Here is a 12,260-nt window from a genome sequence, read left to right as displayed (position 1 = left end):
TTGTTTTATATAAACATGATTCATTTAGATCTGCTACAGATTTATCATTTCATTACTCTTCATTCTTTCTTGCATTTTTTAAAATTTTATTTATTTATCTTGCATTTTTTTATCTCCTATCTGGGCTTTTTCTTTCTACCCAAAGCCTGCTGGTGGCATAATTTTTCAGTTTCTCTTTGTCTGACAATGTCTTGATTTCATCTTCATTCATAAAATGATTTTCCCTAGGTATGGAATCCTAGACTGGTTGCTGTTTTCTTTTAATATATTGAAGATGATCCTCCTGCTGTTTTCTCTCTTCCACTGTTGATCTCAAGAAGTCAGCCCTCAGTCTACCTTGATCCTTTGAAGACAGTCTCTTTTTTTTTTTTCCTGGCAGCTTATTAGATTTTATCTTTATCTTTGGCATCCTGCTACTTTACCATAATATGTGAGGTGTAAAAATGTTTTTGAATTAATCGATTTTTTAAAGAGCAGTTTTAGGTTCATAGCAAAATTAAATGAAAGATACAGAGATTTCCCACGCGTCCCTTCCTTCTGCCACCACACAGCCTCCTCTGTCATTAACATCCCCCTTGGGTGTAGTGCATTTGTAACAATGAATCAACACTGACACATCATTATCAACCGAAGTCCATAGTTTACATTAGGGTTTCCTCTGTATTATCCATGTTGTGAGTTTTGACAACTGTATAATGACGTGTATACAACATTAGAGTATCATGCAAAATAATTTCACTGCCCTAAAAATTCCCTGTGTTCTGCCTACACATCCACCCTCCTCCCAGCCCCTGGCAACCACTGATCGTTTCATTATCTTTACGGTTTTGTCTTTGCAGAATGTCAAAGAGTTGGAATCATACAGTAAATAGTGTTTCTAGGTGTAATTTGTTAAGAATTTATCCTGCTTGGGATTTGCTGGGCTTTTTGAATCTTAGACCAAGTCTGATGATCTCTACCCCCTCGCAGCACCCTTACTGAGATTTGGTTTCCCCCTCTATCATGAAGAAGTCAGGTCACATGGCCTCTGAGGGCCTGTTGGACTCAGACATTCTCAGACCAGGATGTCATAGGTTTTCAGACCTCTGAGATGCCACTCAACTTCCTCCCCACCTTGAGTTCCCGGATTCCCTCTCTGCCTCCACTGGACACCTGAGGCTAGTCATGGAGAATTCCCAGATCGGCCACCAGGGGACAGTGGTGTGCAGCGATTGCCCTGTTCCGAGCGGAGTGACGGCGGAGTCAAGGGCTTCTTCTCGGAGGTCTTGGCTTCTCACTGTTGTAGAAAAGGGAAAATGATTAAGTGTGGGATTCAAAGACCCGTGTCCCTTCTGCTTCATTTCATTTATCAAACTCTGGCTGATGCACGGAGAAAAGTCATACCCTGTCCTTACCCTTGAGGACCTCATGGTTCACTAAATCCTTCTCCCCAGCCTGTACTTGTGGCAGATTTTCCCATCTCCCTGTCTTTGCTCCTGCTGGGCGCCTCCCCCATCACCACCATTACATTTCCCCTCCTTCTGAAGGCTCCGCTCAGAGGCCAATTCTTCCGTGGAGCGTCCCAAATACCCCCCATCAGAATCCCACCCCCTCCTCCCCTGTGCCCTTAGCCTCCTGTATCTGGATTCTTTCGTGGCCAGGTGCTTGTCTCACTCTCCAGACTGGAAGGTCTCCAGGCAGGGCTGGGTCCCCCTTAACTCTGGATCCTCTGTGTCAACCCTAGGAGGAGGAAGGGAAGTGGGAGGCTCTGCTGGCTGGGATTTCTGGCAGAGCCGACTGAGCCCAGCTCTTGGAGAGCTCCGACATGGCCATTCCTTTCTCCGCTCCAATCCCCACGCCCTTTGGGGTCCAGCTTTGTACTTGCTGCTGAGGAAATGACGAGAAAAGCTGCCAGTTCCAAGAAGCGGTGGATCAAAAAATGAAACCATAAAAGCATCAGAAGAAAACATAGGAGGGTTTTTGATTGACTTTACAGTTAGAAAGACCTTTCTAGGACTCAAAACCAGAAGCTCTACTGAAAAAGAACTATCAATGGCTTTCAAGCTTTTGAAGAAAGCTTCAATCTTATTCATAAGAAGATAACCACAAATTTAAAATACACGTGGGTTCCGTTTTTCACCTATCAAACTGGCAGAAAGCTGAAAGCTGGATAACATCCTTTAGGTGACACTGGAAAAGAAGGCAAGCTCATCATTGCTGGGGGAGGGGAGACCTCTCAGCACGGCCCCTGTGGGGGACAAAATGGCAATATCTATAAAAATTACAAATACATCTGTGTTAGGCAGAATTCTAAGGTGACTCTCATTGGCTTTCACCTTTGTGTGATCTCTTGCAACATGGGCGGAACCTGTGGTTATGAGAAAATGGGAACTCAAAAATTATGTTTCATTATTTGGCAAAGAGATTTTTGCAATTGTAAGGTCTACTATCTATTGATTTTTAAGGTAGACATTACTTTGAGTAATCTCTGGACCAGATCGGGGAGCCTTTCAAAGGCAGCGAATTTTCCCTGGCTGGTCTCAGAAGAAGTCAGAGACTTGAAGCCTGAGAAGAATTCATCGTGCCATTGGCGGGGGTGGGGCACATGGCGAAGAACGTAGGTGTCACTCGGAGCTGAGGGAGACCCCCAGCTGATAGCCCCCCAGAAACCCAGAGATCTTAGTTCCACAACCACCAGGAACCAAACTCTGCAAATGACAGCAATGAGCTTGGAAACAGGTTTTCCCGCAGAGCCTCCAGAAGACGAGAACTAAGCCTTGCCAACCCCTTGATTTTACCCTGAGCAGAGCACGCCACCACACTGGGCTGGACTTCTGACCAACAGACTGTGAGCTAATAAACAGGGGTTGTTTTAAGCTGCCCAGTTTGCTTTAATTTGTCAGGCAGCCATAGAAAGCTAACACAATGCCCACAAGCCCACAATCCATTTGGGGAGAATTATTCTGCCCCTGTGCCTGCATATGAAACAAAGTATCTATGGGATTATCGCAGCATTGTTGTTACACCAAAAACAAAAACAAACCCCTAGAAACAACTCAAATGTCCATCAAGAGAGAACTGGTGAAATGAATTGTTTCAGTTTCTACAGTAGCACATGTGCAGTGTTATGAAAGAACCAGGAGACTATTTGCTGATGGAATTCTCCAAGCTGCGTGACAAGTTAAAAAAAAAAAAAAAGCCTTTTATGTAAAAAGGGTGTTATGAGTATATACTTAGTTTTAGACTTGCGGTGACTCAGAAAGGTCCATGAGGTGTTAATAAAAAGTGGGAACCTATAGAGAGTGGGAGCAAGGAGTCAGAGTAGGGCAAATGAGCCTCATGGGTCACGGTGAGACTTTTTACTCCATGCTTTTTAAATATATTTTTGAACATTGAACACGCATTAATGAATGAAAAGAAATTCAAAACTAATAGTTTTCAAATGAATCAATGTAGGGGAGGGTGCCTGGGTGGTTCTAGCGTCTGACTCTTGGTTTCTGCTCAGGTCCTGATCTCAGGGTCATGAGATCAAGCCCCATGTTGGGCTCTGCACTCAGTGGGGCGTCTGCTTGAGATTTTTCTCTCCCTCTCCTTCTGCTCCTCCCAGTCCCCAAATAATAAATAAATCTCTTTTAAAAATCTAAAATGAAGGGCGCCTGGATGGCTCAGTGGGTTAAGCAACTGCTTTCAGCTCAGGTCATGATCCACGGTCCTGGGATCGAGCCCCACCCCACATTGGGTTCCCTGCTCAGCAGGGAGCCTGCTTCTCCCTCTTCCTCAGCCCCTCTGCCCTGCTCATGCTTGCGCTCTCTCTCTCTCTTGCTGTCTCTCAAATAAATCAATAAAATCTTTAAAAATCTAAAATAAATCAATGGGGCACTGTCCCCCCAGCTTCTTTCTGGGCCTCAGGCTGCTCCCTCGCCTCGCCCCTACAAGTTGATTCAGGGAAACGTCCTCCATGGAACTCTCGAGTTCTCCCTTGTGCCTCAGGAGAACTAGTGACAAGAAATCAAACAGCTGTGACTGAGCAAGTCATCTCTCTGGAACTCACTTTTCCCAACTGTGAAATGGGGATGAGAGCTCAGAGCGTTGGTGGGAAGTTCAATGAGATCATTCAAGCCCAGCGACCAGCCCTTAGATGGCACCCAGCCCAAGGCAGGTACTCACGGCATCCGCGCTGGCTGGAATGTAGGAAGGACCCTTCCTGCAGACATAGTTAATCAAGCACACGTTGGATGGAGAAGAAATGATGACGCCCTTCACTTCCCACCTGCGTACTGTGTGGTTATGGCCGGATTTCCTCCCCGTTGCTGGGAGAGGCCTCAGGATCCGGAGCAAGAGATCTGGTTTCTGCATCTGCAGATGAGAGGAATGGACTGGCTGGCTCTCTCTTTGTAGGAGCGGAGAGCCCTCGGTGACCACGCGGCGCTCCCTCTCCTTCTCATTTCAGAAATGGGTTAGTGAGGCTCCAGGTGGACTGGCAACTCGTTCAAGGTCACAGGGCATGTCAGAGGCAGAGCCAGGCCCTGTCCTGAAGGCTCCTGACTCCCACCCAGGCCCTTGACCACCACGCCTCTCTCTGCCCGAGCCCATTCCTGTCCCAGCAGCCATGTGGCGACATGAGGAGCACTCTCCCTGGGCCTCTCCTTGTCTTCTCTGTTTCTGGTTGATGCTGATGAAGGGCTGCTGCCCCTCCAGCCTTGAGTTTAGAGAACCCAGCTCCCCTGCTGGCCCTGAGCCCCACCCAAGGGTTCCCCCCCACCACCACACCCAAACCCTCATCCTCCCCTACCAGCAGGAGGCACAAGGTGACAAGCATGGATTATTGGTGCTCCCTGGAGAGAGTTTCCCTAGGGTTTTGCGGGGACCTCGTGGCCGGGCTCGGGACCCCCCATGCATTGGGATACCTGCGTGAGCACTGACATAACCGTTAACTTTTGGTGTGTCAGCTGAAATTCCCAAGCTCCCAAGGGTCTCCCTCACCTCATCCTGCTGCTCACTGAGCTGTCGGCCTTAAGGACTTGCTTGCCCTCCCTGCACCAGAGCCAGAGGGGGTCTTGGGTTCTGGCAAACTTCCAGATCCCCAGGAGCTTCCGCTGCATTTCTTGTCGCTTGGTTCCAGGAGATCCCCCAAGATCCTGGAGCAACATATCCGTCTCTTGTCTAATTAGCGTGAGATAGGTTCGTGATAGTTGAGCCCTGACCTGACCTAAGAAAAGTGCTCCTTTTAGGAGTTGTTGACTGTGTTTCTGACCGGAGACCATGTCGTGGTCCATCTCAGGCGTGGAGTCCCTTCCACGGCCCTCTGCCTGTATGTCACTTGCTCCTGGAGACGCGTGGGGCCGTTGGTTTCTGTCCAAGCTGACGCACACAGATAGCAGAGACCCGCTGGGTGAGCAAGCGCGTGCATGTGGGATCGAGACCTGTTCTAGCCCCGAGGGATCGGTGTGACCTGGTGTCGGTACAGGTCTGCCCAAAAGGTTTAAGCAGGTTTACAATAGCGCCACCTAGCTTGAACCGATTTGACTCACTTTGTGTCGCCTTCAGTGCATCAGTGTCTCCTCAGCTATCTTGAACTCCTTTATGGCTCTTTGGGTTCCAGTTCGTTTAATAAGATCATCCCCTGATCTTGTGCGGGTGACATGCCAGCATTGTGGACTCCAAGTGCTTTCCATATACGAAGTCATAGAATCCTCACACCTGCCCCACAGGTAGAGACCGTGTCCTCATTTTACACCTGGGGAAACTGAGGCGCAGAGAGCTTAAGGCACTGGCCCCAGGTTTCATGGTTCCGGAGAGGCAGAGGCAGGGTTTGAACCTCTTGCTTCTGGCTCCGGAGTCTGGACTCTGAAGCTCGGTGTCGGGCTCTTGGCCACCGATGAGGGTCTGAACCACTTCAAGTCGACTTGATCCGAGCCAGTCTGCGTGGTTTCTGCCAAGATAAGTTGCTTTGTTCTGGTTCAATCTGCATCCCACCTGAATCTGGCACATTCCAGGGGACTCACAGATCTCAGACCCCGCAGATCCTTGAAATGGGAGGCCCCCGTATTTGTTTCCTAGGACTGCTGTACCAACTTCGGAAATGAGAGAAACTGATTTTCTGACCGTTCTGGAGGTTTCCGCAAGTGCTTTCTCCCTCTGGATGCTGTCAGGGAGAAGACTCTTCAGGCCTCCTCCAGCTTCAGGCGGCCCCAGGCATTCCTTGGTCAGATCACTCCGATCGATCGCTGCATCTGCGCTCACGTGGCCTCCCTCCTCTTCTGTGACCCCCCCTGTGTTTCTTGTAGGGACCCTGGCCAGAGGATTCAGGGCCCATTCCGATATCAAGGATGATCTCATTTCAAGATAATCGCTTCTACAAGGACTCTTCTTCCAAATAAAGTAACATTTGTCGGTCCCAGGGATTAGGACACAGACATAATCGTTCTTGGGGCCTCATTCAACCCATCAAGACCAGTAAGGTCATATCACAGTATTTCCCCTTAGGGACCCAGCTCTTAACAGTGACTCTTCCCACTGGATTGGAATTCAACCCTCTGTTGGGCTTTTATCACTTTCTGCTTGGGGATGGAAAGGCCAAGTGTAAAATGTGCTGGCAACCATCGGAGAGCCTCTTGTACTTTTGAAGACCCTTTTATTAACATTCCTGGGTGAGAAGATCAGGACTTCCCGGAAACATCCAGTGAACTGCGGACGTGTTTCTGTAAACAGGCATTCCAAGCTTGGACCAGCCTTCGGAGATGTTCACTGGTGGTCTCACCAAGCTTCCTACGCCACGGGGGAGCCTTCTTTACTGAAAGTGATGCGGAATTGAAGGAGGAGAGATAATTAACCTGGAGGGGCGCAGCTGTTAACCCTGAATGTCCCAGTACTCCTGGCCCAGTGTTTGCAGGAAGCTAGTCCTTTAGATGTGGGTGAAGATGGCAAGTGGTGCCATTACTCAGCGCCCAGACTTTGCAAGGAAGCAGCACCCAGAGACCTTTTATACCCAACTGGCCCCAACACCGGTGATGCAGAAATATCACACAAAAGGGAAAGATGCGTTTCTCTGTTCGGCATTTTCCCACTTGCCCTGACCTCTGAAATCCACAAACACTACCAGGTAGGAAAGTCAACTCAGCCCTTGCACAAATTTGGCCTGGACAGAGGCGTGTGCGCAGGCTTGGGCTGGAGGTCCTGTTCAGCCCCCAGCAGCTGCGTGGGGGAACCAGAAAGTCTTTCTGAGTCTTGGCTTTCCTGGCTGTCAATTGAGATCGTTGGATTACCTGGGAGAAGGACTTGTGCTCGGCACCTGCTACGTATGACAGAGAACAGACTGGCAGGCCAGGGACATCACAAGTTCATGGGCAGTAACTCTGAATGGTCGCTCTGCACAGCTGGAAACCCCACTCTGTTTCTCCAGTGGCCTTGGTTGTGACCGTGATTTCACACCTAACCCGTGGTCCTCACCCGGTCCTCTGTGCCTCTCTCGCTGGGGCGGTGACCTGCTCCCACTCCACTGGGAAAACGGAAACCATCAGAGGAACTTCCCTGGTCTTTGTACAGCGAAATCGACAACCCATCTCCCCTTCTCTTCGGCCTCTAGAGTCATTGTCTGTCCCTGCTCCTTTCCAAGTCAGCTCTGTCGTTTGCACTCTGGGTGCTTTATCAGGGACTTTGCTCTGGGGTAATGCCTTTGCTCTGTATCACCAGGTCCTCCCCTCCTAGCAGTCGGTGCCATCAGCGCAGACTCCGTTTTGTATCCTCCAAAGCTGGACGGAACCCTCCCGTGGCCCTCGCATTCCCTTCCAGCCAACACTCCAGTTCTCCACTTCCCTTTGCATTAAAACTTTCTGAAAAGTTGCCTATGATTGTTCTCTCCAGTTCACTGGCTCCCATGTGCCATTCCAATCCAGCTTCAGCCTCCCTCTTCCACTACGACTGCTCTCAGCAAGGTCGCCCGAAGTCCCTGTTGCCAAACCTAGTGGACGTTTCTCTGCGCTCAGCTCGTTCGACAGTTGGGTGGCATTGCACACAGGTCAACTCTCCCCCCGTCTTGAAACACTCTCTCCTCCTGGCTGCCTGATCTCTCCTACCTGGCTTTCCGCCTCCATCCCTGGCCACACCTGCTCAGTCTACTGTACCATTCCTCCCTCTCTGTCTGGCTTCTAATATGGGAGCGACCCCAGGCTCCGTCCCTTCCCTCTCATCCAGTCAGAGCTGGAAACAGTATAAGTCACGCTGTAGCCTATAGGTCCAAATGTCCCTGAGGCTGCCCAGACTTGGGGGAGGGGAACAGCCTCCAACTCTCAACATAGGAGCAGACATTTGTGGCCATCTTCAACCCCCCTCCCCGACCCGGCTAGAAGCCCAGAAGTCCGGCTCCATGCCTCCTGTCTCCCACCCTTCCCATCTGCTGCTGCTTCACTAAGTCCCGTCAACACCACCCCCTTGCCCCGCCAGAATAGGTCTCAAATAGGTCCCCTTCTCTGGTCCCCACGGCCACCAGCCTCGTTCAAGCCCCAGCGCCTCTCGCCTGGTCCCACTGTTGCCTCCTGTCCAGTCTCTCTCAACCACTTCTGCCTCGCCGTCCACTCTTCTCGCCCGAGGGGCCGGAGGGGGTTTCTGCTCGCATGCATCACGTTACTTCACTCCCACAGCGACATGTCTCCGGTGATCAGAAGACAATGCAGGCTCCTCGCTCCAGCCGGGCTCCCTGGGCTTCCTCCTGTGTCTCCGACAGACCCACCTAGGCCAGGCTTCAGGGCTCTCGCTCGTACTCCTGGGCTTCCTGGGGCACCCATCCCCGCCCCTGGGCTCCTTCCGGCCCTTCAGGTCTCAGGTCACCTGCCGTCTCCTCCACCACGTGACTCCAGGGTCCTATGCCGGTTGCATATGCAGGGAGCGCTTTGCTCCGGAATGACTTAAGGAGACGCTGGTTCACTTGTTTGTGTCCATCTTCCCATCAGACACGAGACCTCACCGCGGAAGGACTGGTGTCTGTTGGGCTCCACGCTGAGCACCTGCTACAGAGTAAATGACCAAGAAACACCACTGAGGACTCCTGGGTGGCTCAGTTGGCTAAGCGTCTGCCTTCGGCTCAGGTCGTGATCCCAGGGTCCTGGGATCCAGCCTTGCATCGGGCCCCCTGCTCAGCAGGAAGCCTGCTTCTCCCTCTCCAGCTCCCCCATGCTTGTGTTCCCTCTCTCGCTGTGTCTCTCTCTGCCAAATAAACAAATAAATAATCTTGAAAGAAAGGAAGAAAGGAAGGAAGAAAGAGAAAGAAAGAAAGACCACTGAGTGAAGGAGAAAATCCGCCGGGAAGGCAGGCCATGGCATGGTACCACACGCCTCCACGTGGCCCGGAATCTTCTCTGCCAGCGTGCCAGCGTGCTCCGGCAGCACAGCCTTCTGCCTGGCACGCAGCCCTGAGGGCGGTGCTTTCTGTCACACAGTCCAAGGGGCCCCGGGAAGGCCAGCGTGTCACGACACGGCCTGCCACGCACGGCACGAGGCCTCGCTTGGATCGCCCGGGCCTCACCGCTCTCAGCTCTGGACACGTCCGGCTGACCGCAGCGGGCCACAAGGGACCCTTGGCTTTCACTGGAGTGTCACTCGGGACCCAAGCCGCTGAGCCCTAGGCCCCGTGCGGTGGGCCTTTGGCCGCAGACCTGGGTTTCACGGAGCACAATCGGCCTTTGTCTTCCCAGAAGGCCCTGCTCAGCCTCCCGAGGAGAATGGCCCATTCTGTGTCCCCCCGAGCAGCTGTGTGGCAGCAGTGGTTGGGGGGGGGGTGCGGGGTAAGCCCTGGACTGGGGAGAGGAGAGGAGGCCTGGCCTCTGCTCTGCTGTGTGACCTTAGGCATGTCACTGTCTTTTTTAGTTTCCATCTCCCTTTGTAGAAAGAGAAAAGCATGGAAGGGCCTGCCAGGAGCATCTGGGTACAGACGGGAAACCAAGGCCCAGAGAGGGAGAGCGTCTGCCCAGGGTCACAAGTGAGGGAGGACAGAGCTGCTACCAAGCCCAGGCCACTTGCCTCCCAGACAGCAAAAGGGCTCAGAGGGTCCTGCTATGACTCCTCACCCGTTGCTCTGCCAGCACCCCCCACCCCCACCCAGGCCCTTGCAGAAGAATAAGACAGAGAATGAGGCTCCAGGAAGGAGGGGGGGGGCCATGGAAAAAGAAAGTGGGGCCATAGCCCCCACCCAGCCCTGCCCTTTTCCTCTCTTCTTTGGCCAAGGAACCCAGTGAGTCATGAGATTCCACTGGGGTGGGCTTAGTGCCAGAATCAGTGATGACAAGGGACACCCGCCCCCCCCCCCCAAGCCATGCCTTTGGCTCTGCAGTCTTCTCTTGCTCTGTGTTCTGCCTCCTGTGCACAGACAGGCAAGAACGGGCAGAGAACCCAAACCCCAACAGACACAAACAGACACCTACACAACTACACAGACAGCGAGACAGACACCTAGCAGAGAGGTGGGCACAGAGAATGACAGTCACACAGCCATACATACAGACACACAGGCCACCAAGGACACAGATACTGGCAAAGAATAACCAGACGCATGACCGACACAGAGGCAACGTCCAGACAGACACACACAAAACAGAGAGACAAGCAGACATAGGCAGACACACTCAAGCAGAAACACCCCACAAACACGACTCAGACACACACACACACACGAAAACACACACACAACAAAGACCCACACGGGTGGCCCACAGGGAGTGATTTGGGACAAAGGATGAGCCAGAGGTCCAGGGCCACACCCCAGCCCCCAGCCCCCAGCTGAAACTGACCCGCGCAAGTGGGTGTTCTGAGTATGGGCTCTTCTGAAAGCACCTTCCATCTCCCGCCCCGAGGATGTGACATCAACCCTAACCGAGGGGCCCACCTTGCTGCTGGATGAATGGAAGTTAGACACAACCAGGGACTTCCCAACTAGGAGTGTGTCAAGACCTGCAGTGGGTGACTAAGGGTGGTTAGAGGGGAAGGAGCCAGTGGTGGCAGGGAGGCAGCCTGCGTTCTGACAGGTGACCGGCAAGTCTGTTCTGAGTGTCAGGTTCCCACTAGGCTTGTTCCTCCCAGGTCCCTGCAGGGAGCCGATGGGCCAGCTCCTGGGGTGTCCCCGCTAGTGTTGGCCCCCTACCACCACGCCGTGCCCTGCAGCAGGGTGACTTTCTGCCCAGTGCCCCCTGGCAGGGGGTAACCCAGTCACAGATGCCCGTTGTCCTGGTCCCCTCTCCACCCCCAGGGGCTGGCAAGCTGAGGACATCCCTAGGCTGAGGGAGGGGTGTGGAGTGGTCAGAGAGAGGGCAAAGGGAATCCCATGCCTGATGCTTCCCCTTCATGGGGTGGATGTGAGGCTCGGCCCCGGGGGATGGGGGAGTCTGTCCAGGTGTCCTCTTTCATACTCCCTGCTGTTAAGAGTCCCAACCTGCTAGAAGAGGGGATTGCGCAACCAAGAGGTAAAAGGTGATGGTGGGGCTGGCGGGACAGAAGCCCCATTGTTTGGGGCCCAGGCCAGCCTGGGCAAAAGAAGGGTTTATGCCCAGGGCAGGAAGGGGGGGCACCGTGGGGGGCACCAGCTGCCAGGGCTCTTGCCCTCGGGCCCTGGAGGCGGACAGGTGCCAAGCAGGACACCCTCGGGGTTGATAGAGGGGACAGTGCTTGGCAAAGTGCCTGGACAGCCCGGGCAGAGCAGACCCAAAGAAGAGTTACGGGGCAGGGAAATGGCCCCCACACCACACCCACCCCACCCACCCCATTCCCTCCGATGATGATGAGCCGCCAAGGCCTCCGCAGGGTCCTCAACCATCCTCCAGATTCCAGTCATTCCTGGGAATGGAGGCGGCTTTGGGCGGCCCCAAGCCTAGGGGGGGTACTGTGACGGGGGATGGGGGCGTGCATGACAGTTTTTATTACCCAGGGGTTGGAGAGGTTCTTAGAGATTTTTGCTGCCCACGCGCTCACCATCGTTTCCCAAGCTTAGCTCCAAAACTCCGAGCTCTGCCACCTCCAATCTCCCCTTCTCCACTGGAACCTCTCAGCCCTGCAGGGAAACCCACTGGGAAGTCCTTACCCGTGTCAGAGCACAATCCTTTCAGCTTCAGTTGGAGTTGCGGCGCCACCTAAGGCAACAGCTGTCAGGAGAGACCGACCAGGGCGAGGACAGTCACGTGCTCACAGTTCCCCTCCCGCGTCCCGGCTCCGTAGTGACGGGGCTGCTCCAGGTGTGAGCCTGCAGGTCCCCTCCCCCTGCGGCCGGGGCCGGCCCGGCGGGGCGGCGCTGCGGGCAG

At 53.3% G+C, this 12,260-nt stretch overlaps 1 long non-coding RNA gene across 1 annotated transcript; it reads right to left on the bottom strand.

The window, feature by feature from the left end:
• Positions 1-371: 371 nt before the first annotated feature.
• On the bottom strand, positions 372-12,251 carry LOC308340888. The gene is made up of 3 exons (XR_013966640.1): positions 12,044-12,251; positions 4,147-4,335; positions 372-1,276 (listed from the first exon to the last, which is right to left on the bottom strand). It is a non-coding gene; the product is annotated as an uncharacterized lncRNA (long non-coding RNA).
• Between the last annotated feature and the right edge of the window lie 9 nt (positions 12,252-12,260).

The sequence above is a fragment of the Martes martes genome (genome assembly GCF_963455335.1).
Source record: "Martes martes genome assembly, chromosome: 4".
Lineage (NCBI taxonomy): Eukaryota > Metazoa > Chordata > Mammalia > Carnivora > Mustelidae > Martes > Martes martes.
The sequence above is the reverse complement of the archived record's forward strand: the minus strand, read 5'-3'. Positions and strand labels throughout refer to the sequence as shown.